The sequence below is a fragment of the Sturnus vulgaris genome, chromosome 5, assembly GCF_052056855.1.
Source record: "Sturnus vulgaris isolate bStuVul1 chromosome 5, bStuVul1.hap1, whole genome shotgun sequence".
Taxonomy (NCBI): Eukaryota; Metazoa; Chordata; class Aves; order Passeriformes; family Sturnidae; genus Sturnus; species Sturnus vulgaris.
In genome coordinates, this window is record NC_142247.1 from 45,662,656 (window position 1) to 45,689,139 (window position 26,484).

Sequence of the window (26,484 nt, forward strand, 5' to 3'; positions counted from 1 at the left end):
CCATCAGAGTCTCCCTCTTTAAGGCAGGGGGAGGGTTTCTCACCAGCTGGGGAAAGGTACTCTTTCAGCATCTGGCCCATCTCATGTATCTCCTTTGCTAGCACCCGCACCCATTCTGGGTGGTTCCTTTCCGAGGTGGGCTGTGGGGCAGGGTCAAACTCTGGGGTAATATCCCTAGTCTCTGGAACAGGGTGAGGCTCTGGGGTAGCCTTCCTAGTCTCTTGGACAGGATCAGGCTCTGGGGTAACATTCCTAGTCTCTTGGACAGGATCAGGCTCTGGGGCAGCATCACTATCTCCTGGGGTAGGTATCAGGGTTGTTATCCAAGTCAATCTCCCCTTATCTCTGAATGTTAGATAGAACAGGTTTAACAGGGATATCAGCAACACTAGTATAATGTCATTAGCATTTAGAGCGGATTTGAACCCCTTGAAGACTGGTAGGGAGAACTTCAAAAAACGTGTAATGGGTTGGGAGAAAATTTCACCTGCTGCCACTTCCTCACAGTAAGTACCATTATTGAAGTAGCCCCAGAAACACACACTTAGAGTGCGATAGCTCTGAATCCATGTGGCCATCTTCCAGAGAAAATTAAAAATCCATGAATTCCTCAACTGATCAACCCACAAAATGAACTGGATAATAGCCACAGTAACCTTGGTTATGAGACTCATGTTTAAAAAAGGGCTTGCAAATGGGAGAGATATAGCAGTGACCACATGGAGGCCAATCCAGGATAAGCTGAACAGCATGGTGTCACCTACCACAAGCTTGGGTAATTCAAGAACTGTTATTCCCTTTCCTACTCCTCTCTCAATGCTCTCAGGCAATGCTCCACGTTCTGGGTGCCAAAATCTGTCTTTGTTTGAAAGACAGGTATTTTCTAAGGAAAGGCAAGAACCCCTTTCCTGAGATGCAGAGTGCACCCCCCTCCCTTTCAATTATTTTAGTTTCAAATCAGACACTGTCAGGCAGGAGATATGGGGATAGGAATAACAGTTCTTTACTGATATCTAACAAGGCAAAATAGCAGAAACAATAACAGCTATAAAAATTGACAATAAAACAGAACAGTATAACTCAGTTCCAGTCCCTTTCTGGCCACAGGCCCTCTCTCCCTGCTCTCAGTTACCGGTTCTGTGGGCAGGGCAGGTCCCATGCAGTCGAAGAGGGCTGGGTGATGGTGGCAGCAGCCCAGGGGTGAGAGGGATGGAGGAGCGACTCCCCCCTCACGGTGTCGGTTATGGTGCTTGGCAAAGTGTCCGGAGGTAGTAGGATGAGGTGGGAGAGCAGCAGAGCGATGTCCAATGGCAGTGAACGTGGATCTCAGCACTTAGATGGCAGGGGAGCTGCTAGCTTGGAGCACGGGCTGTCCTCCTCTCGCTCCATGAGCCAAGCGAGAGCCCCAGCGAGCCCGCTCCAGATCCCTCTCCCCACTTTCCTTTTCCGGTCTCCTCCCTGCTCCACCCACCCTCCTGTGAGAGAACATTATAGTTTCTAAGGGGTAGCCACAAGTACTTAGCATAACAATGGGAGAAATTCCACAGAAAGAAAAGGGAACAATTCAACCCCCAACAGTGTCTTCATTAGAAGGGCCTGGTAAAGGATTGTGCTAATGTTTAACATCTTACAAATTTGAATTCGTGGTGTTTCCATAGGAAGTAAAACCTACAGAGTGTTTCAAGTGCCGACCGGTGATTGGAAACCACGTGAAAAGGCAGCAAGTCTGTGTTCCCAGGGGGAAATTGTTTGTGCTTCATGTGAAATGAGCTGATGGAGGAAGCCCAGGCTCTCAGCAGGGAGGTTTCTGTCCCACAGGTCACGCTGAGAACCCACTGACACCCCACAGGCCCCCTGGGCACAGGATCCCTGGCCCCACAGGCACTGCTGAGCAGTGGTGCTTTCACTAGTAGAGAATAACCTGCTTTTGAAGTCTGACAGCTTCTTTCCAGTTTTGGAGTCATGTGCCTGGTTCAGCAAGTTGAGCCACTGGTGGGACCAGGCTGTGGTGCATGAGATGTGGCATGGTAGATCTAAGAGGACAGCTTGGCACTGCCCTTACAAACGTGTGAGACCAAGCAGATGTGAAGTGAGACATACACCTCATAGAGGAGACTTGAAGGGTCTGAAGGGCAGCAAGAGGGGACTGTGGGGGAAGGCCATGGGCATGGCAACAGCCCTCTCCATTGCATCCTTGAGGCACTGGAGGCAGGGGTTCACCCTCTTGCCAGGCACAGCCATGAGTACAAGGGCCTTAAGGGACCAACAGCATGAACAGATCCTGGTTTTGGGATCTAGCCCAAATTGCCTTCTCGGCTTTGCAGTAGAGCATGGCGTGACTAAAGAGTTGCCCTCTCTGAAGGGTGGATGGTCACATCTCTGTGAGTGGTGGAAGATAGAGGTGCCCCACTCCAGCTCTTTGATAGAAACAAGTGAAGGCTGTTCTTTCCAGAAACTTTAAGAAGGTATCACACACAGGGTAGTGTTTATACAAATCTTGGATAATTCGGTGTTCTGTGCTCCCAGAAGCAGGGGTGAAGAGAAAGCACTGTAGCATTCCTCGGGAAAGCAAAAGCTGAATTCACAGAGAAAAATATGTAACAAATAACAGACTAATACATAGAGGCCATGAGGAGCTGTCAGCCAGCAGGACCTGCAGCAGCTGCTTGGGGCTGCTCTCAGGTACTGAATCATGGTTTTAAAAAAGTTAGGATTTTTGCTAAGGGTAGAAGTAGTTTCCACTACCAAGATGTAAGTTAGGTAGGTAAATGGTAGGTTAATAATAACTAGATGCTTAGGCTAGAGCTACTTGGTATCATTATCTGCTATTATAAATTTACGTGCAGAAGAACATAAAATAAGTAAACCGTTAATCATGAAGCACGGGGCCTTGGATCGTGCCAGAGGGTCACCAAGACCTGATGAAGACTCTCCTGACTTGATCCTTTGAGACCACTGACCCATTTCGAGACCACTGACCCAATTCAAGAGAAGAACTGAGTACACGTGAAGGACTAATGGGCTCATTTTAATATTGGATGGGGATGGGAGGTGCTGGGGTTATGCATATGTATTGTATGTAAGATCTTGGGGAATAAATAGATGTCAAAGAACCTTGTTCGGGGCAGTCATACCTTTTGGAGGTGACTCCCGTGCCACCTGCCAGTGAATAAACATACCACTTTCTAACTTTAATTAGTTAGAGGGTCTTTGTCCATTATTATAACAGTTTTTTTAACGATTCAGTACCTCTGCACCAGTGGAGCTCATAATCTCCAGTGTCTTCCTCTACTCTCTTGGCTCCCACTCACCCCTCCAAAGGTGATAGCACATGGGACAAAATCACACTAAAATCTTTATACATAAATGTAGAAATTGCTCCTAAGCAGGCAGCAGCTTACCCCATTTCTGGGTGGTTTTGAGTAATTTAATTTCATTTTACTCTCCTGCCTGCTCTGTGTATGTGCAGAAATAACCAAAATTTGTAGCTTTCTTCTTAGGGAAAACAAAATCAGGTGCAAAGAGAGTGTGTAATTTCCAGCACATCTTCTCCCCACACAGCCCAGGAATCAGTGACCACCTCTGACTAGTGTGAGAAGCTGTGGAACAAACTGGATCTTTGATGGGTGGGCTGGAATTCCTATGAACTGCAAGAAAAAAAAACCACAAAATAGCTGACTGTCCCGAATGATGTTTCTCAAGCTGTTAATCTAGGCCCACTAGCGGTAAAAAGCCTATTCTGTGTATGACAATATGAGCAGCTGGGCATGCACCCTCTGTCAAAGCAGAGGGAAGCAGGAAGTTTCTGTCCTGTAGCCTGTGCAACAATAAGCCATTCTTGGGGTTGGGGAGATGCAGGCAAGTGAAGTGGATCATAGGACAGTGGCAAAGGCCAAGTTATTTCCCCAGATTTTTCTGGGAGGATGTAGGTAGACAAAGAGGTGCTATATGGCAAGAAAACTGAGGGAAATGGAAAGGAGCAACTTGGAGGCCAGGAACATAGTGGAGCTGTGCTAAAGAGGTGACAATGGAAGGATAAAGCAAATTCTGGACTGAAGAAAATCCTTCACCTCGAGGGATGCTCCTTGACTTTCACCTACTGGTTTTAAATGATCACTTGAGGACTGAAAGTGGCACACTAGTGATGTTCAGCAGTGTGGCAGAGGTATAAAACCACCTCTGCCTTAAAATAGGGAATTTTGCCTTGGCAGCTATGAGTTGTAGTTAATACTTCATTCTCATAAGCTTTTAGCTATCTCCTCCTGTTTAGCTCCTAACTTACGATCACCAAAGATCAAACATACCATCAGCAGCCTTTCCAAAGCTGATAGCAGCACAAAGACAGCACCAGTGTCCCTCACATGTGGCCATATGCAGCAAGTCTTCCATAGGGTGAATTCAGTCACAATAACAGCTTGTGTTCTTCACCTGTATTACAGGGATGCCCAGCAGCCCTGGCAGCATTTGTGCCAGCATTTTCGTTATAAACTCATTTTTCTTTCTTGGCTGACGAAGTGCCAAATGCATGTGCTGTTGCATCACAGCTGAAAAGAAAGATGTGAGAAACAGTGTTTTTCTGCTCCTAGTAACTGAAGAGAAGTGTTGGCTGAGTTTCAGAAAAGTAGATCAGATGCTGAAGTTCATGTCATTGAAGGTATTTGGAGTGTATGACATCTGAGTTTTTCCTTTTTTTAATACAGGAAAAGCTGAATTTGAAAGTTTGGATATCTCTCTGCAGACTCACAAGCATGAGCTGGGCCACACTGAAAACAAACCAACCATCATGGCTCATCATAGACATGGTATTTGATGTTTTTGTGTCTGTGGACTGATTCTTCATTGCACTAATTGAATTTCATGCTGTTTCAATTGCATGAAGATGTGCTCAAGTAGGCACAACCTGCTCCTCTTCCTTCTCACTGAGTGGCCTGAAATAAAGGTTCTTCTGCTGGTTCCCAGCTCCCAGCAAGATCAAGCAATATCCTAGCAAGAGGGGGGAGGATGCTGTAGCCTTGCTGTGTCTTTTTCTTGCACCTGGGACTGAAAAAATGTTAGCTGATTGTCAGGAAAATGTGTTCCCATCCCATCCCATCCCATCCCATCCCATCCCATCCCATCCCATCCCATCCCATCCCATCCCATCCCATCCCATCCCATCCCATCCCATTTCCTGACTGAGTGTCATTGTACTAGGCTTGGTCTCTGGTTTGCATTTGCCTTTTTCCTGTGTCTATTTCCCTCATCAGATTAAACGCCACAGCATCAGCTGTATATCTTCCTTCAAGGGCTTCATGGAACTTTTGAGGCTACTACAAGATCTTCATTCCCCATCTCATTTGACGAAAAGTGGTTTTCTTTTTGTCAAATACTGTTACTATGCAACATGACAGCAAATAGCTGGGTGTGATGTTTAATGGAGTTTATTGCAACAGCTTTAACCATGATAAAAAACATGTACTTAATGTCATTTTTAGACTTGTGTATGTTAAGAGGTCTTAGATTTTTAATCTAAATACAACTTTGTATAAACACACAGCTCTCAAGCACCTTAATACTGAGATCTGTATGTCTCCCCAGGTTCAAGCTTGCTTACACAATGGAAAAATCAGAGTTAAAGCAGAAATGAAGAAGTTCTTTCCCTTGCTGTTTTTTTCTTCATGTAAGAAAATCATTGTGGTGACTGATGGGTCTGGTGGACCAGTGAATTGAGCTGTTGGGAGGTAGAGATTGCTGTGTTTCAGGCTGAGATTTGCAGCTGGCCTCATCCATCCATCCATCCATCCAGGGGCCACTCTGTACTGGTGCTCATATTGTACTTCTGGGAAATCCCCTTTATCTCTTTGCCTTGTCTTCTGCAGGGAACATGATGGGTATTGCACGTCTGCCCCCTCCACCTCTATTTTTTTCCTCTATCCCCTCTCCTTTTCATGTGTGTGCATGCAGATCTGCAAGCACACACACATTTGTTAACATACACTTAAGTTTGTGTTTAGCAGTTGCATTTCTTCAAGTCAAGCAGCACTCTCATCTTCTTCTAGCTCGTAGCAATCTGTTTGACCTTTCTTGAAACTTTGGACTTAAGCTCAAGTTTCATTAATCCTAATGAACCAAGACTTTGCACTTGGGTTCAAAGATCCAGTGCTAGCAGGTATCTAAGAATATAGAGATAGCTTAGGTAGCATCTGAAGGGGTGACTTGAGAGGTAGCCCACAGCAATCTTCTATTTTCTCTGCTCTTTGACAGAAGAACAACACTGGAGGAATTTTCTTATTTTCTTTTCCAAAAAGCAATTGATTTTTAAATCTGTTATCAGATTTGATAATGAACTTTTAAACAGTGGCTTCATTAATACTTAAACTATCATGAAGAGAGAGAATTTCTAATCTGGAGTTAGGCTGATTTCTAGCTGACATCTCTTAACTTCTCTGAAAATCTGTTGCTTGTGTCTCAGGACTGTTCTGCCCTCCTCTGTGAGCATCAAAATCAGCTGCTCTTATTGCAGGTCTTTTGTCACTGACTGGAGAAAATTTTCCCAGTAATCCTGTTGGAGGCAACAAACAACAAAGAAATGGCTAAAATGCAGAGATGCTGCCTGTCCAAAAGGAAAGTCTCAGCACTTCAGTCACAGCAAAGCTATTTGTAAAATGTATGCAAATTCCTCTAGTCTGTGGCAACAGGAAGGTGACCTGGCACAGGAGATCACAATGCTTTAACTCATGCTGTATTCACCTCCTGCCCAGCTCCAGCTCTATCTGCTGTCCACAGCATGGCTCCCACATAACAGCTTTTGTCATTCTCGCTTATGCATCTGCTGAGAGTCCTCGGAGACTTTAACTTAATGAAATCATTCCCTGTGTTTCAGAAGGAACTTGGCTTTTCCTAGTATCCCATGCTGCTGCCACATGCCTGAGGGCAGGCATTTCAACTTGTCATTCATTATGTATGCAAAAAGAGGATATCTATGCCACTAAGGGGACGCTGCTCACATTTAAAATCTTCTATGCTTCCCTAGCACAGCTCAACTCCCCAAAGTACTGGCGTCCATGAAGTTGTACTGGTAGGGACACCAGCCCTCTTCATGTCACACTTGTATCTTTGGCATTTTAACAGCTTCTCGTGATCACACAGGGGTGGTGGTGGAAAAGAAAGGTTACCAGGCAAGTACTGTAGTCTGAACTACTGAGAAGAATGAAAGAAGGCAGCATGTCAGATGATTGTCACAAAATTATATGTAATTTTGAGTAAAATTCACAGAAGTCAGTGGTTCTTACTCACCAAGGGATTCCAGTAAGAGGCGGTCAGGTACACAACACTCACCAGAGATGGTTTTGGCTTTTGCCAATGGATTCAATTATTTTTCCCTCAGACGACTGTATGAAGGCTCCATCACCAGGAAGCCCCTCATTGCACCTCACAAAATCCCCACTGTCACTGATGATGATGCAGTCTTTATGAGCACTGTGAGGGCATTTTAGGTGATGCATAGCAATATTTTTCATTGGTGACCACAAGACCAAATTCATCATTTCTTACATCGCTTCATCCCAGAGGTGGTCCACTGGGAAATGAAGATGAGAATCAATACTCTAATCCTGACAAAGCAACTCTTTTTGACAACAGCCACAGGGTAAGAGGTAAATGAAAGCAAGATGTGGAGCACTGCTGATCACCTTTGTTTTTCTGGCTGCTAGGAGGAAAATCTGTCTTTATTTCTTCTCTTTCCTTGAACTTGGCTCAGTGGGGACAGGTTTTGACCACCGCCTGTTTGCCACCAGCTTGTCTCCTCCCTGACAGCTGAGTGCCTGGTGCTGCTGTCATTGGCAGCTGTGGGACTAAGTGAAAAGAACTGCAGTCAGACTTCTGGTCTCCACTGCAGTCCTATATGCATAATAATTTATTTCAAAACCTTCTTTAAATATAGTAATCCAAATGAAATTCATTCCAGAAGAGCAGATCCTGGACATAGTGTACTTAATTCTGAGTCACCAAAACTCAACTGAGAGGTCTCCAAGTAACCCAATTTCAGCTATCCCTGTTCTGAGTGGAGAGTTGGACTTGATGACTTCTGCAGAGCTCCCTCAAGTCTAAATTTTCCTATGAGGCTTCAGTCATTTATGTATGGCTCAGTCCAAGTAGCATCACCAAGTTTTCAGATGCTGTGTGGGACACAGATTGAGAAAGTAAGAAAATTACAGCCTGAAAAATATTCCAGGCTGGAGCTTTTCAGCTCTGTTCCCAGCCGATAAGCTAGTCCAGCTCAAGGCTAGGGAGAATTTCTCCCAGGGTAATAATTTGGTCAAAATAAAAGGGAATTAATAACAAAGATAGAACACCTGTTGTGGTGTGTGACCAGGCCCTGGGAATGGGGTGTCTTCTCTCTGAACCAATCACCTTTTCTCTACTCTGGGAATTGCGAGTCATGTTATAAAACCAAGTGTATTTCTGAATAAACTTGTCTCTTTCTTCCTGTCATGAAAGATGACCATGTAGCTGTGCATCTTATTTCTGCCGCACTTAAAGGGTTAAAACCCCACTCCACGGCTACAATGCTGTGCTGGGCTTTGCTGGCAAACAACCGCAGAATACTTTCAAGCTGACCACAAAATTGCATTTGGACATGATAATTCATGTAATTCTAGCAGTGATGTGAGATATGTTGTACTTTTCAAAATACAAGAGTCTGCCACAGGTGTTTGTGACCAAAAACTGCTTAAGATCTAAAGCTAAAGACCTTGGATCTTTTTCTGACTCTAGTTTCTGTCCTTTCTGTTTTTTAATAGCACTATTACCCAGAAAGAATTGTAATTCCTATAAACAGAACAGGTTTCTTCTATTCCTAGGCCCTTTCAATTAGTCAAATAAAATTTCAAGTTCAGCAGCACCAGCAGATTGTGCACCACAGATCCTGATGGTCCTAGCCTGTTAGGTTTCAGCATAGCTCTTTTATGACCAAACACCCTTTGCTACAGACCTGTGGCATGCCAGTATGTTTGGAGAAGAGCCTGGCTCGGAGCTCCGGTAGGCTGAGCCAGGAATAAGGACAGATTTACTGATTCAGTATCCTACGAATATAGCTGATCTCATGACAGTGAAAATAGATCACTAATCACTGTTAGGGGTTGAATTTTTCCCTTTTCTTTCTGTGGAATTATTCCCATTATTATGCTAAGTACTTGTAGCCACACCTTAGCTAGTAACAGTTTCTCTCACAGGGAGGTGGGGACAGGGGGGACACCGGAAAAGGAGGGGGGACAGGGGCCTGGGTTTGCTCACTCTCTCGCTTGCTGGTGGAGTCAGAGGAAGATGGCCAGGGCTCCTACCTAGCATACTCCCTGCCATCCTAACACTGGGAGCCATGCTCCCTGCTGTCAGACATCGCACTGCTGCCTTCCCACTTCCTTACTACTTTCCTTCTTCCCTACTACCTCCGGGCACTCTAACAAGCACCATGACCGACACCATGAAGGGGGGAGTTGCTTCTCCATCCCTCTCACACCTGGGCCGCCGCTGCCATCACCACAGCCCTCTTCAGCTGCATGGGACCTGCCCTGCCCACAGCACCGGTAACTGAGTGCAGGAAGAGGGAGCTTGCAGCCAAAAAGGACTGGAACTGAGTTATACTGTTCTGTTTTGTTGTCAATTTTTATAGCTGTTGAGAGGAATGTTGAATTTGTCTTTACAAATGAGTTGTGGATCAGCCTGTAGATAAGGCTAGCACTGAGAGATAAAAGAAACAATGGGATGGATTCCACTGATTGATGAATGGAAAGAGATATTTGCCTTTACAAACAAACTGTAGGGCTGCTGATAAACGAAATTGGATATCGAAAGATGAAAGAAGCAACGGGGGGAAAACTATGAATTCTATAAGAATTAAAAATTAAAAGGGAGGGTTATACATTAGAGGGGAATTTCAGGTACCAGGCGTTCTGGGAAGTCTGTGCCTCTCAAGTACCTCAGCCAATGGGGAAAGAGAGAGGGAAATGCGGCCGGGAAAATAGGATAAAAAGGAGGCTGCGTCCTCCGAAAATTTGAGAGATCCCAGGGGAATGTCCTATGGCCTCTCCCTTTATTCGAATAAAGCAAAAAGGACTCCTCTGTCTCCTTTTTGGACATAAACTTCTGGTGTTTGTGGATTAATTTTCTTGACACTGTTGTTTCTTTTGTTTGCCTTGTTAAATATATGAGTAAAGAACTGTTATTCCTACTCCCCTATCTTCTGCCTGAAAGCCCCTGATTTCAAACTATAATAATTGGAAGGGAGGGGGTTGCACTCTCCATCTCAGAAAAATGGATTCTTGCCTTTCCTTAGCAAATACCTGTCTTTCAAACCGAGACAATCACACACGGCCTTCATCCAAAAACTGCCCAGGAAAATTGAATATCTGCTGGCTGAAAACACTGTTTTACTCAAACACACAAAAAGAAAGCAGTCTGCTTTAATTTGTTTAAAACAACCACCAGATTATGTGACCAGGACACGAATATAGTGATCTCCCTCCACTGTTATTTTACAAGCAAGCAACTCATGTATTGTTCCAGCCCATCCTTCTGTTCTCACACATTAAAATAATGTGTAGTTCACACTTACGTTTTTAACCTGTTACAGCAAGAAGGTCTGATTTCTAAAGAAAAAATTAGCATTAGCCTATATGTTGATGACACTGATTTCTTTTATGGGCTTCTGTCTAGTGAAACAAGTGAGTTAATATTGCTATAATTAGATCCTTTTAAGTAAAAATAACATGACAATTCCTGATTTGGGGGTTGTGGGTTGTTTGTTGTTATTGTTGTTGTTTGGTTGTTTTTTTCTAAGACAAAAACTGTAACGGCTTTTTCCTCGGCCTAAACAGAGTCTTTCACCCTCCTCCGGTCTAGCTCAGGTGTTAGGGTGAGATTCCCCTGGGCCTTAGCCACAGAGACGTAGATAAGATATCAAAAGAGGCTCTTTCCCCTGATAAAGTTACAGGTTTATTTCTCGTGGGTAGTGAGTGAAAAGGGAAGGGAAAAGAGCGGGGGAAGAGAGAGAAAAGAGGGGGAAGGACAGGGTAAAAGCGTGGGGGGGGGGGGAAAGAGAACGGGGGAAGAGAAAAAGGGGGGGAAAAAAGAAAGAGCGGGATAAGAGATCTGGGGAAAAAAAAGAGATGCGGGAAAAGAAAGCGAGGTCAGCGGGTCCTGACCTTTTCTAGGGTCTGGAAAGGGGGGGCGGGGAGAAATTGGATCCCAGCCAGCTCTGTGTGGCCAGGAGGGGAGAGGGACCAAGATACAGGGTACAGCAGGGGTCACGGAATGTACCATTTACAATGTATCTAGGGAACGCAACAAAAAACCTTCTTTTCTTTTTAGATAATTTTGAATTTACTTTTTAAGCTGGTTGCCCATGCTAACATCCTGAATAATTTAATGGGAGAACACTTAGACTGCAGCAGTGCTGAGAGTTATTGATGTGGAATAAGTGTACTGATGTTACACAATGTGCATGGTGGGAGGGAAATTCCACTCAATATAAATGAATCCCTTTTCCATTGAATAAATGCTGTCTGTCTCAGTCAGCAACTGGGGAGAATTTGGATGCTTTATAGAGATAAGTTCTACTAAAATGTTAAATCTGTCTCTCTCTCAGAGATCAGATCAGGCCTATTTCCTTTGCTGATCATCAGCTGGTAAGCGGGAGTGGCCTTCACCTTCAATTGTGGACTGAGTGTGACATGCTCATGTGAAAAGGGTTATTGTAATGTGAGTAATTGTTGTTAGAGTGGTCAGAAATAATTGCTTGTACAATTGAACCAAAGACTAAAAAAAGCCTGGTAAAAAAAATTGCATATGCGAGTTTGTAGAAACTTTTTCAGCACACATGCTCTTTAACATTCTCATACTACATTGAAGGAAAGGTAATATTTGAGAGTGGGTAATTCAGGAACAGACACTAACTCATAGGAGCCCTGGAATTGCCTGTGTGTCATGCTACAGGCGGTAGTTGTAAGGTAATTTTTGTTCTCCTTCTGCTGGTACTGGCCCTTCTCGTGCTCTGGAGGTGAATTTCTCCTCACTTCTCCCAATCTCCATCATTGCTGCTATTGGCCCCATTCCTTGTGTGCTGCCCAGGGTCAGACACAGCCATACCAAGCTAACCTCCCAAGGATGTGTTCCCCATCTGGAGAGGTCCCATGTTTGGCCACACTACCCAACAATAGATTCACAGCAGTCCCTGCCAGGAAAAATGGGAGAGCAGAGGAAAATGGTATGCCTTTCTAGCAGCTCAGGGTTCAGTAGTTCAACTCCTGCCTTCATTTCTGTCTCACCCTAAGACCAGTGATTGCTACTTGCAAGTAATAAGAAAGAGTTTGTAAAGCCACATCAGATTATGAGACGTGGTCCTTCTCACCTTGAGAGGATTTGTAGAGGCTGAAGTTGTGGCTGTATTGTCTCCATTGGGAAAGCTAGAGTCACTACCATGCATCAGTGACATTGCTGTGCAGTACTTAACACTGACGCTAATGCAGGAACAGACCGTGTCATCACCAGACACAGAGTTTAGCTTTTATTTACAAATAAGAGATTTTGTGACTGTGAGAGTCTCTCTGATGGCAGATGGTTCTGGTAGTCCCTTAAGGCTGATATCACTGATTCAGCCAGCAGAGACAGTTTTTGATGGATGTTGTGTGCCTGACTGGCTCTTGCTAGAATCTCACACTAAGTGAAAACAACTGATTTCTTACAGGCTACACAACTGTAAGTGTAACTTGACGAGAAGAGCTCATCAAGCGTGTAATACAAGCATATTTTGAACTCACTGATTTAATAGCAAGCTGTAGATGGAAACCATAAAATGACTCACAGTGGGACAAAGAACTGAACAATTCAGATGAAGAACTGAAATCAGACCTGAGACTGATTTCAAATGTCTTAATCTGTCAAATCATATTCCAGAATTAGATGCTTACCTGACACAGATTAAACCTTTCTGATTTACATCATCTGAAGCATACCTAGGGTAACATGTAATACCTATAACCTCTTCTCAGGAGTAACCATGCTGCAGCAATAAAGGGATTTTCAGCAAAGCTCACAGTCCCTTAGGAAGGTCTTGTCTTGGTTTGAAAGACAGGTATTTGCTAAAAGAGACAAAGGCCTTTTTTTTGAAAAGGAGAGTATAAACCGCCCCCCCTTCACTTTACTATGATTTTGAAATTAAAGGAGTCTCAGGCGAAGATATGGGGGTAGGAATAACAGTTCTTTACTGAGATATATATATATATATGTAACAATGGAAACAAAACACAACAACAATAACAATAACTGCGACATCAACTGCAACAGAGGAGAAAACCCAGTAAACAGTTTTCCCGGTTGTGGACACCTTTCCTCTGTGGTGCAGTTACCGCTCTGGCACTGCCTGCCTGCTCTCGTTGAGCAGGGAGGAGATGCGGTGATCCCACGTGGCTGGAGGAGCGCTGCGGTGAATGGCGTCTGTATCCCAGATAGGAAGAGCGGAGGGGAGACGCTGCCCAAGGATCCCGACGCTCCAAAAGGATGTCTGAGGTTGGCAGGAGATGCAGGAGAGAGACAGTGTCCGAGCAGGGAGGTTGTGGGATGCCACAGCCAAGGAAGGCAGCTCCCCCGCATTTGGGATGGCAGAGCGGAGTTTCTAGCGACCGTCCTTCTCCGAGCCAGACGAGCAAAAGAGCGCCTGAGCCCGAAAGCAGGCTCTTATCCCACCTCTTCTTTTCCAGTGTTCCCCCTCTCCTCCCCCCTTCGAGAGAAACTGTTACCTTAGCTATCTGAGCTTCTGGATGTAGCCCCAAATACTTAGCATAACAATGGGAAAAATTCCACAGAAAGAAAAGGGAAAAATTTAACCCCCAACAGGTCTGCAAGCCTGCTAGGAGCAGGGCAGTATGGCCTTGTGTGAATTAAGATGTATTGTCTTTAGCATATGCATACATAAGTGTTATGAACAAGCTCCTGTTTGTTCTGTTAATGTTCTATTAACTGTAGAAAACACCCTGTTTTTATGTTAATTGTTGCTGTTGTTCTGTTCTGATTCCCACTCCCTGGAATTGCCTTGCCATTATGCCCTTTCCCTCCCCCGTTGGGTAACGCCAAAATGATGCCTGGCAAAAGAGAAGACCACAAGTGCTTATGGGACACAACTCAGTAATAAAAACCCCCTAAAAATAACAAGCCAATATAACATCGAAAACTAAAAGTGGTACTCCCAAGTAAGAAAAACAGTAAAGAAGATGAAATCACCAACTATGACTGTCTCGCCTTGTCACCATGACCTAAAAGCACCTGATCGACATGACATCTCTAGAGTATGAGTCAGCCAGCATCCCAGCTCTGCTGCACAGCAAAGCTGAATTCCTCCTCCTCCGGATTGTCCATTGGGAGCAGCGGTGGTACACATGACCTGTCGGGCTCCCAGCCAGAGCTGATTTTTCAATAAAGGCATTAAAACAGGAGCTGGTCTCCTTGCCCTTATTTGTATCAATAAGGAAATATTTAGGCCTCCTGTTTATTGGCTTAGACAGGCAAAGTTTAAGAAGGAGCAGTGAAGGAATGAACACCAGAAATGTTTGAGCCCAGTGCAAGGTAGGAATACATTGCCTTTAGGAAGTATCTCCTGAGCAGCTGAAGAAAGTTAAAGAAGGCAGCTGGAAACAGCAAACCCCAAGCAAAATAAGTCCAGTGTTTGGCCCATGTGGCATATCAGAGCAAACCTCTGTCAGGAAAATTAATCCAAAAACACCAGAGGTTTATGTCCAAAAAGGAGACAGAGGAGTCCTTTTTGCTTTATTCGAATAAAGGGAGAGGCCATGGGACATTCCCCTGGGATCTCTCAAATTTTCGGAGGACGCAGCCTCCTTTTTATCCTATTTTCCCGGCCGCATTTCCCTCTCTCTTTCCCCATTGGCTGAGGTACTTGAGAGACACAGACTTCCCGGAACGCCTGATACCTGAAATTCCCCTCTAATATATAACCCTCCCTTTTAATTTTTAATTCTTACAGAATTCATAGTTTTCCCCCCGTTGCTTCTTTCATCTTTCGATATCCAATTTCATTTCCCAGCAGCCCTACAGTTTGTTTGTAAAGGCAAATATCTCTTTCCATTCATCAATCAGTGGAATCCATCCCATTGTTTCTTTTATCTCTCAGTGCTAGCCTTATCTACAGGCTGATCCACAACTCATTTGTAAAGACAAATTTAACATTCCTCTCACCTCAAATGACACCCTGTAAATAAATACATGTACATCAAAAGTCAAGCCCTTGTCCATGGACTCACATAACACAGTCTCAAAGGAGTTTATATTTTCTGCCCTCTTTTAACCCAAAGCAAAGTTATTGCACAAGACTGTGAGTCAGTTTTAACATACGCCCTGTGCTGGGTTATCAGCCAGTTACTGGCAGCTCTCACTGATTTTTTTTTTTCTCTGCAATATGCACAGATTTCTGCACAAGCACATTCAAAAGCATTTCCAATTCCAACTTAAACACACGAATCTGGGGAAATTCTAAGTTAAGCTCAATGCCCATAACAGCTATCTTATGTTATGAACTGGTTAAAGCAATTCATCCTTTTATGAACCTTTGATGAAGGGCCTTCTGTTACAAGAGAAATGTGCTGGATTTCATGCTTTGAGCGTTCCATCTGACTTCTTAATGTTGCTATAAGACAGAGCAGCTTGCTTTGTAATCATAAATAAAATAATAAATGTTCTGCCTGATACTGTATCAGCATGTAATTCTGTAATACCTGTTCTCCAAGAACCTTGAAATGTCTTATAAATCCTGTCTTGTCTCCACTGCCATAATTTTGAGGTAGGTAAACGTTGTTATTTACCTCTTAGCATGGAGAAAGGCCATTCTAGAGAGTACCCTGTCCACAACCATGAGCAATTGGGCAGGGAAGGGGGCTGGGCTCAATCTCTTTTCTGAGTTAGACCTTGTACCTGGGAGTTAAAAATAGGTTATTTATAAACTGCAAGTGGAAACATCACAGTTTATCTTGTGAAAAATATTTGGGGATTTAAAAAAGGATTAGAAGGATGGGGTCCAGTACCAGAATGCATCTCAGGGATTTCTCTATAGTTTCTTCTGTAGCCTTGAACAAGACAGTTTGCTGCCTAAAAGACATAAATAAACATAAGTGTGTATTAGAACAGAAATAGTATTTTCCAGTTCAACAGATCCTGGAAAGATTTCCTCTAATGTAATGTGATGTCAGCTGGGCTGGCAAGTACAAATTCACTAGTGGTTCCCAGGTTCTGGAAGCAATAATGCTGGGATATATCTGTGTACACAGAGGAAAACACCTCGCTACTTTTTCTCTTGATATTTCCTCAGTTTCCAAACAGATGATGACTTCTTTGAGCACAGCTTTCTGCTTCAGAATGCCAAAAAACATCCTTCATTGCAAGACTACAGTTTTGCACAGAACATCCCTATTTTCATAAGGGACAGAGAATTTGATCACACTTATCCTCTTGCTTTGTTTGTACACCTACTGCTTTCCACTGCAGGAGAACCAACTAAAGATATGGACTGGTGGTAAAATTGTTTGGTCTTATCAAAACAAGCATCTTTTCCTTTGAGATCTTAGAAAAATGGTTAAATGAAAACATTTGCTGTGTTGCCTTTCTGAACTTCTAACTGGGCTTCACTACCTCTACTGGAAGATGGACATCTAAAACAATTGTGACAGCTCCTCGTGCTGCTGGCTTGTGGATGGGGGACTACTGGTTGCAACAGGCAGCCACATCAGCTCCATTGTGCCATGCTGTTTGCTGCTCCGGGTCACTACAGCAACTCCAAACACAAAAAAAAATATTGAAAAGTTGGTCATCGGGAAATTAGTAACGGCAAGGAGAGGCAGCTACTGTTTTAGTGCCTTCATTAAAAAAATCAACTCTGGCTGGGAGCCCGACAGGTCACGTGCACCACCACTGCTCCCAATGGACGATCCGGAAAAAGAGGAATTCAGCTTTGCTGTGCAGCAGAACTGGGCCTTCTGTCCTCACAGGAGTCCCACAGAAGACACTGGTTGGCTCATAGTCCAGGAGTGTCACGTCGATCGGGTGCTATTCAAGTCATGGTGACAAGGCAGGAGGGTCCTGGTTGGCAATTTCATCTTCTTCACTGCTTTTCTTACTTGGGAGTACCATTTTTGGTTTTCAATGTTATATTAGCTCGTTGTTTTTAGGGCTTTTTTATTACTGAGTTGTGTCCCATAAGTACTTGCGGTCTTCTCATTTGCTAGGCATAATTTTGGGAGCAGCAAAGGCGTTACCCACGGGGAGGGAAAGGGCACAATGGCAAGACAATTCCAGGGAGTGAGGATCAGAACAGAACAACAGCAACAATTAACATAAAAACAGGGTGTTTTCCACAGTTAAGAGAGCATTAACAGAACAAACAGGAGCTTGTTCTTAAGAAGCAATGACTGCAGTATTCCTGGATCATTCACGTTAACCTGTGGGCTAGCTATTATTTCAAGTGCAATTAATGAAGTTTAGGGGTGTAGTGAATCCGCTGGTGGCCATAAGGGGCATTACTGGAGTGTGGAAAGCCCACCCCACACATATATTTTGCTTCAGGAGTCCGGCATGCCTGAGATGGCATCCTCCAGGACTTATCTGGTATTTGAAAACATAACTACAACTATGAAATTAACAACAACAGAGCAGAAACTCAGTTCTCTCAGTTGTGAACACCCTTCCCCTGTGATGCAATTACAGTCCCAGCTGGCAGTCAGTGACGGCCAGCTCCCGGTCAGCAGGGGAGAGATGTGGCAATTGCACGTGGCTGCAGGGGCGCCGGGGATTGATGGCCTCTGTGTCCCAGATCGGAAGGGCGGAGGAGAGACGCTGTTCACGGATCCCGGAGCAGTGTCGGTCCCGATGGTCCAACAGGATGCCTGAAGTTGGCAGAAGGTGCAGGAGGGCGTCCGAGCAGGGAGGTTGAGGGATCCCACAGCCAGGGAAGGCAGCTCCCGGCTTTGGCGTGGCAGGGTGAAGTTTTCCTAGCGACCGTCTTTTTCCGAGCCAAATGAGCGAGAGCCAGAGACTCCCTAAACCTCTCCTTTACCTGCCCCTGGATATCGCGGTGTTTCCTCCTTCACCTCCCCCCCTCCCTCCCCCCGCCATGGGAGAGAGACTGTCACTAGCCATCCGAGCTAGGGTGTAGCCACAAATTCTTAGCATGACAATGGGGAAGATTCCACAGAGAGAAAAGGGAAAAACCCAACCCCCAACAAAGCGGTTTGAAGGTTTTTGTTGTTTTGTTTTTTGTTTTTTTTTTTTTTAATGAGGGTGGCCAAGCCGTGGAACATGTTGCCCAGAGAGGTCCAGAGTTATTTCTGATGTTCTATTCCCAAAGAATTTTATACCTCTGGTACAGGATAGCGTCTTTGCTGGTGTTTCATGGTTAACTTGTAGTCTGGATGGATCAGAGAATGTCCCATCTCACAGCTCTCCCGAGCCCCATATATGAATTTATTAACCACAACCCTACGCCTTTATTTTTTAAAGCCCTAAAAGCAGTTATCTGCTTAAGCTATCTCCACAGCAGCTTCACACCATCTCACTGTTTTTCGTCAGCTGCCTCTCTTCTGATAGTAACTCTTCCCCAAGTTTGGGATGCTTCCTTGCTCTGGAAAGAAAATCTTTATTGTCAAGCCAGTGTTGTACAGTTGATAAAGCACATCAGATTGTAAGAGCTGAGCCAGATAATCACTGCAGGGACAGAAAGGAGAACGGTATTTTTCTCTTTAACTTGTGCAGTTCCTGCTACTAATCTGAAGCTAAAGCAAGTGCTTCCGAAAGAGTGAGATAATATGAAAATATTATTCTCAGAAGTTAATTGACATGGCAATCACAGAGCATGCTATGTCCTTTTGTTACTATTATTATGCATTTTGCGTTTTCATGGCCTCTGGGGACACACTGAGATGTAATTTGTTTAAAAACCCACCAGAGTTAACCAAAAATAGATATATTAATGTTAGTCAATGTAATTTGAAACTTAGAAAATTATAAAAATGGGTGTTCTTTTCGTACCTAGAGAAATTAACTGGATTATGCACACGGTAACTCAGAGCAGATTTATGCTCTCAGTTGTTCACTAGAATGAATATCATGAAGGAACTGGATCTGAAAGTTCAAGATGAGCATTCTCATCCAGAAAATGACAATTCAGGCAGCAGAGCTGTAAAAACTGCAAACAAAGGCCCATCTAGGCCAGGATGATGCAATGTAACCTCTTTGCCATTTTGGAAATAAGCTTATTCCTGAAGCTGGAGATGTAGGCCCTTCCAGAGATGGTAACTGCTAAACAGTCACTTTTTCTATTGTTAGAGCAATGGTCACATTCCTGAGTGAAAGGAGCTGACAGCCTGTAAATGTACATCCTAGCTTTATTGCATTCTATTGTAGTCATCTAACCAGTGGCACCAAATTGTTTCACACTGAATTTCAGTCATGAGAAAAAAATTTAAATCTCAAACATTTTTTTCTCATTGACTTTTAACATTACAGGAACTTAGCAAGAGAGGTTTTGCTTTGTCAGCTAGATACAGGCTTTTTTAAAGGGACAATTTATCCTTACTCCAATATTTGCCATATCATATTGGACCTCCACATATAGAAGTACATTTTAAGCCTGAAAGAAAGCTCCTCATTGCTTGCTTGTATGTCTAAAATTACCCATTCACTTCTTGATAGCTGAGAGCACTCAAGCATGTCAGTTTTATGACATTCTCTACAGCTATATATGCTTTGGTTCTTCCAGAAACAGAACACACATACTAGTTAGCACAAAACTGCTCCATAATAAGCAGTTGTACATACATAAGCATAGTGTACATTTCAAAAAATATCTTCTTCCTTTTTGAAATTTCTCAAGCCTCAGGAGGTTCAGGATGTTCTGGTTTTCCTTTCCCGCTGAGGTGTGCTGGGGAGCAGTGGAGGCATCCCTTGCCTCCCGCATCTTCTGACAATGAGTAGATATTTAGAGCATCACTCTAAGAATGAGGAAAAAACAGTTCTGTCAAGTTGACTTTAATTTTGTTTTAACTAAGATAAAATTTCAGTTGGTATTTTTTACTTGAGAGTACTGCAAGAGTCATCCTTGACAAGCTGTTCGTACAGAAAGAATTGTCACCATCTTAGTACATCCATTATAACTTTGATTCCTTAAATCCAGGCTGTTCCTGTAAGACAAAACTTGTAGTTGAAACTAGGTTCTGGCACAACCAGCAAGTTCTGATGGCAGCTCAAACAATTGGAGCATTAGCATATCCAGGTGATAGGTCAACTTAAGACTGTATTTGTAACTTGAGTTTTAAAATGTATACAAAAGCTAGTTTTGCTTTCCTTTTTTCCCTCAGGTACACATCTAACTCTAAAACTTGTACGCAAGTTGCAGTTTCCTTCAGCAGTTTTTCAGCTATAATGTTTGAGCAGATTAGCCTTGTTTTATTACATTTAAACCCCAAGCAAGCACACAGAGCCCAGTTTCTATACACATCAGAATAAACAAATTTTAAACTGTATCATCTTCAAAATCTTAACAAATTTTGTTTCAGTTTCCTTCTGAAGCTGCTTCTCAGAGACCGAAGTTGAAGTTGCTACCTGCATTGTACTTGGCAGGAGAAACCACTCAGTGAATGAAACTCTTGATTTAGACAAAATTCAGAAAAACAAGGTAGATCAGAGACACATCCTATCAGATGAGAAAACTCTGTTGATCTGCCACAGAAGCCAAGATGTCATGTACTTTTGTTGAGAACATTATAAAGGAATACCAGCAACAGTTCTGGGCTCAAAGAGACCGAGTCAGCATAAGAATGATGAATTTAGATCCTGCTGAGCAAAGGAATCCCTCTGCAGGGGAACAGTTGTGAACAAACAGTGCTGAACTGAACAGGAAATTCCAAAGAAAAACAAGAGGCTGATGGGCATATTGTATGCTCTGAGCATCATGGATGAAGCCACTGAGGAGTACAAGCTTGTTGAGCTGAAGCAAACAGTGCAAAATAGCAACGAGAACTGGATGAGTTCAGTTAGTTGACTGAGAAGGAATAACCTCCTTAAAGATGTTGGGAAACTAACAATGAAACTGTAATGGAAAGGGGCAAAACATGCTCAGGACCCTAGCTGGGAGCAGGCAGTGAGAAGTCAGTCCACAGCCATGTCTCTGCAGTTTTCCCTGACACCCGAGTTCAATACTTGCTGCTCTGCCTTTTTTCCCCATTAACAAGACCCTAACCAAAACTCGTTTACAACTAGTACAGTGTGATGATAGATGTACTATCTTTGGACAAAACATACTCCTCAGTGAAACAATAAAGGCATCCAGGATTTTTATTTGGTCTGGTGCTGTTGTGAGCTGTGGGCACTGAAGAGAAAATCTCTGCTCTGAGGGCTTGAGGACCAGGATTGTTGCCCTGGTATTTCTAGCCTTCTGATGTTGATGCATTCTTGTTACACTTTCTCACACTCTTTCTGGTAAATAGAATTGTTTTGCATTCCTCTTTGGAGGAAGCGAGCATTGATTGACATTGTGATGAAACAGTGGAGTCAGAGGGTCTCTTCATCACTGTCCAATCCATGCTCATTGTTAGATGTGATAAATGTGATTCGTGCTAATTAAGTTGTAACTATATTAACAAAATTTGTCAGGTTTTAAATCTATATGTAAGTCCAAAAGAACGTTTTAACCAGGAAGAAAGTGAAAATGCTGCTTTGTGGCTTCCAAAAAGTGTGGGGGGGGTGAGTTTATAGTTCAAAGGCAGGAAAAAGAAGGTTATTCGTTATACCCTTTGCAAACTAAAGGACAGACAGTAAAAAAGGACCAGAAAAAGCCATGGGACTCGTTAAATCACTTCCCACCCCCATACAGACAGCCTGTCCAGCCTGTTCAGCCCTTGGTCCCCGATGCACCCCCTATTCAGGACGAGCCAGTAGTACACAAAACTAGAGGCAGAAGGGAACAAGAGGAAGAAAGTGACAAAGAGGACGAGGAAGCAGGAAGGGAAGATAAATTATACCCTCTTAAAAAAGTTCCAATGGCAAATCTGGCCCCAGGACAGGGACCTATTGGTTACATGAGTGTTCCCCTGCATACTAGGAGCTTTAGAAAATTTAAGAAAGAAATGGGCAGGATGCTAAAAGATCATATTGAGGTAGCAAAGAAACTAGATCAGTTATTGGGACTGAATATTTACACCTAAGTGGAATTGCAGTCTATTTTAGGAATCTTGTTTACAGTGGAAGAAAAAAATGATTAGACAGTCAGGAATATAGGCCTAGAATAAAGATCATTAGAAGCCAAACCAAGGAGATCAGAAATGGCCTATGGCAGATCCAAATTGGAATAATCAGGAGGTAGAACATAGGCAAAATATAAGACATTTCAGGTAAATGATTATCCAAGGAATTCAGGAAGCAGTGCCCAGGGGACAAAATATAGGGAAATCTCTGAGTGAACACCAAGGGAAAAATGAATGCCTGGCAGAATGGTTAAAGAGACTAAAAAAAGGATTTGCAGTTATACTCAAGCATAGACCCCTATACACCAGCAGGGCAGGTCCTTTTGAAAACACAATTTGTAGCTAAGTCTTAGGGGGGGGACATCAGGAAAAAGTTAGAAAAATTGGAAGATTGGCAGAATAGGAGTTTCAGGAGTTGTTAAAGGAAGCACAAAAAGCGTATGTTCGGAGAGATGAGAAAAATAAAATAAAATAAAATAAAAGCCAGGATTCTAATGGCAGCAGTCCAAGAAATACAAGCAGCCACAAACACAAAGAATTTATCAGGAAAGAATAAAAAGAAGAAAGAAAAATCAGGTCCTGCTTCTGAGGACACAAGACCTATGTGCTTTTCTTGTCACAAAAAAGGACATTCACAAAATTTTTGTCCTGTTTCTAGGGGTAGAGGACCCATTTGTTTCTATTGTAATTAAAAAAAAAAAAAAAAAAAAAAAAAAAAGGACATACACAAAAAAATCTGGAAAAAAAAGGCAACAAAATTAAAAAAAAAAAATTAATTCAAGAAGACTAGAGGGGTCAGGGACTCATTTATTTAATACGGACCAAAATACCAGAAGACCCCTTAATAAAGCTGAAAGTAGATTCTCAAAATAAAGAAATCATATTTTTAGTAGACACTAAATTAGTTTAGGGTAAATTTAGAAAGAAACTTTTGAATAGAATTTTTCTGGGAAACAAATTTAAGCAGTCTTTTTTTAATTAGTTAAAGAAAAAATATTTCCTCAGAGAGAAGTGGGGAAAATAACTGTTTATTTAACAGGCAAAACACTTTTCAGTATAAAAATGAACAATATTAAACAGCAAAACTTCTTATTGTTTCCAAAAGATGACAAATTCAAAAGAAGGCTTTTTTTGTGAGTTGCAGCTTAACTTACTTAGTCTGGTATCAGTTCCTTCAGTGCTGGGAAATGCCATGGCCCAGGCCAGGCTAGGTGGGCTACGGTGTGAGCTTCCAGTGCTTTCTTGGGTTTTCAGTCCAGAGCAAGATTGAATAATTCAAGAAAAAACAAACAAACAAACAAAAAACCCCAAACAAACAAAAAAACACACTCCAGGGAATTTTTTTTTTTACTTTAATTGGTTAAGAAGGAAAAAAAAAAAAATTAACCAAAAAGCAAAAGAGAGTTCTCTCCCGCTGTCCACTGCAGACAACCGGGTCTGTGAGCAGGAATGCAGAGGAGTCAGTGTAGTTTCTGATAACTAATTCTGCACTTTTTCTTCCCTCTTTCACTCCTGGAATCAGTCTTAAAGCTGCAGAATTCAATATTCAACACCAACTGAACAGACTATTTAGGGATACAAGCATCATAAAATAAAAGGAAACAATTTGGCTGATAATGAAGCGGGGGGGGGGAGCCCTAGGAGAAAACAGCAGTGTAAGTGTGGCTTTTCGGGAAACAAAAGCACAGGGTGGGGCAACATGCTTTTCCTTGGCAGAAGTGGAGGCTATGAAGAAGCTGGGGGTAACCCTGAAAAAAGGATGGATTCTTCTGCCCAATGGTAAAAGAGCGGTGCCAGGACTTTTGGCCCAACAGATCCCAGACAGCTCACATGGGGGGATTCACTGGGGCACGAGAGCACTTTGTGACCATTTTTGTAAAATTTTATGAGTGTATAAGAATATTTGAAATTAGGAAACAAATTACTCAAGAAAATTGTAATAAATCGAGTGAAGCTAAGGAAGGTACTGGGTGCCAAAAGCTACAGTCCATATAGAGTTAGCATAGAACCACTGTACTTTGGGACCAAGGGAGAATGTGATTTTTGTATGTGCAGTGAAAAAATATTATTTTACTGCTGTTTGAAATACCAGTTTAAAGTTGTTTTAAAAAGTGCATTATCGAAGTCTGGACATCCTGAATTAGCTGCCAACTGCAACCTCATTGAACCTGAAGGCAGAAGAGCACTAATGAGAAAGAATCAGACACCTCGTTGATCAATGGAAACAGCCCAGGAAGATTGAAAAATTTCTCCAAAAGCCTCCAACAGTCAACATTAACTGATTTATTTGAAGAACTACAACTCCAAAAAAAAAGACTGGTAACACCTGTTATTAAAAGGGTCAAAAACATAATTAACACACTGGGAAGGTACTAACCATGGCTTAAAGTGTTATCCATAAATTTGTGTTATTTGTACCTATTGTTTTAATTTGTAGTGAAGAGTAACTAGAGTGAAAGAAAAAAAAAAGACAATTGGTTTGTTTAAGTTGTGTATGTAAACAGCTAACTTTAAAAAAAAAAAAATTAGTGATTTTTTTGGAATGCCATTGGGACAAGTTATGTGAAAACAAATCTTGTAGTTGGCATATCTCCGGAGCTTTAGTGGATTAGGAAAAATAGCTAATCAATCTAAGGAGAAAGATAAGGCAGTGCTGCAGAACTACAAATACTTTGTGCCATCTTTGGAACAAAAAAGTTAAAATAGCTCATACGAACCTTATGAGGCCAAGGGTATCAAAAAGAAACAAATTCCAGGATAAAAACTTTGCTACCGAGAAGATGGACATCTCGGCCCTTGGCTGCAACCCAAGGGGCCTTGAGACAGGTAGAAAGTTAAAATTCCTGAAAATTATTTTCATTGTGCTTACTATAATACCCCTGGCAACTGGCTAAAACTATAACACAGCATGGAGCAAAAAAGAACAGACCATACAGGAACAAATTACAAGAAGACAAGCAATGCAAGAGCCAGCAGTAAAGAAACAAACTATTCCTGATCCCTGTGGGTCAAGGATAAGATGGAATCAGTTTTTGTGGCACATTCACATGTTACTGCTGCCTGTTATGACTGTACCAGCTTTTTAGAAAATTGTGTGAAAAGTCCAAAATTCTATTGAGTAAGAAGAAATTTAGGATTCAATGGGTGAACTCCTTATCCTAACAATAATCAACTTTGTCCTAAATATAAAATTTTCTTTTGTTTTGAAAAATATGATAATGGAAGTTGAAAAACAAAAAGAAACAAAAAAAAAGATAGGAAAAGATCAAAGAGAAAGAGTTAAGGAAATTGAATTAAGTGTATAAACAATTAAAACAGCACTATGGCGACTGGGATTTGCCAACTTCAAATAAAAACCTTTTTGCAAATTTGATACAAGAAATTGCCCTAGACTATCTATTGGCAGAAGAAGGCGGAGTTTGTGGGAGGTTTAATGAATCTGAAAGCTGTGTGGAAATAGATGATCATGGGGAGGCCATCACAAAGCTTGCTGATAAAATTAAAAGAGTGGCACATGTACCACTTCAAAAATGAAATTCTGAAAGCTGATTAGTAGGATAAACTTTCTAAAGGCGTGTAGTGAAAAAAAAAAAAAAATTGGGATTCATGCTATTATGTTCTGTTTTAGAACTATTGTTTCTACCTTGCATGATATCCTGTCTAATCAAACTAATCCACTCAGTAATTCAAGGAATGCAACTTACAGCCATGCCCATGGATCTAGAATCAACAGCAAAAGAAAAATTAAATTCCTTAATAGTACTGAAAGCACAATCCACTTGCACTCGAGGGAGAAAAATCGAGAAAATAGTGACTGAATGCAAAGAGAATACCCCGGCATAAGAAATGTTAACCAAATTTGAGAAAAAGTGTGAAAAGCTGGATGCCACATGAAAAATGTTAGAAAAATTAAAGGCTAGTATGAAGAAACATAGACAATACCAAGTAGCAACTTTTTAGAGCATGAATCAATATGATCAAAAAGAGAAATGGGGGAATTGTGATAAATGTGATTCGTGCTAATTAAGTTGTAACTATATTAACAAAATTGTATTTAGATCAATAAAAGACAATTGTTACAGAGTGAGGGGGGAGATGGGTGAGACAGGACAAAGGACATCTTCCAGATGTTGGGAGTCGAAGAAGAAGGTTGGAAGAAAGTCAAATAAGAATAGTAGAAAGACGTAGGTCTGATAAGCAGCATCTAGAA

At 42.3% G+C, this 26,484-nt stretch overlaps 1 long non-coding RNA gene across 1 annotated transcript; it reads right to left on the minus strand.

The window, feature by feature from the left end:
- Nucleotides 1–18,650: 18,650 nt before the first annotated feature.
- On the minus strand, nucleotides 18,651–23,742 carry LOC148223687 (uncharacterized). The gene is made up of 2 exons (XR_015803979.1): nucleotides 23,429–23,742; nucleotides 18,651–20,024 (listed from the first exon to the last, which is right to left on the minus strand). It is a non-coding gene; the product is annotated as an uncharacterized LOC148223687 (long non-coding RNA).
- Nucleotides 23,743–26,484: the final 2,742 nt, after the last annotated feature.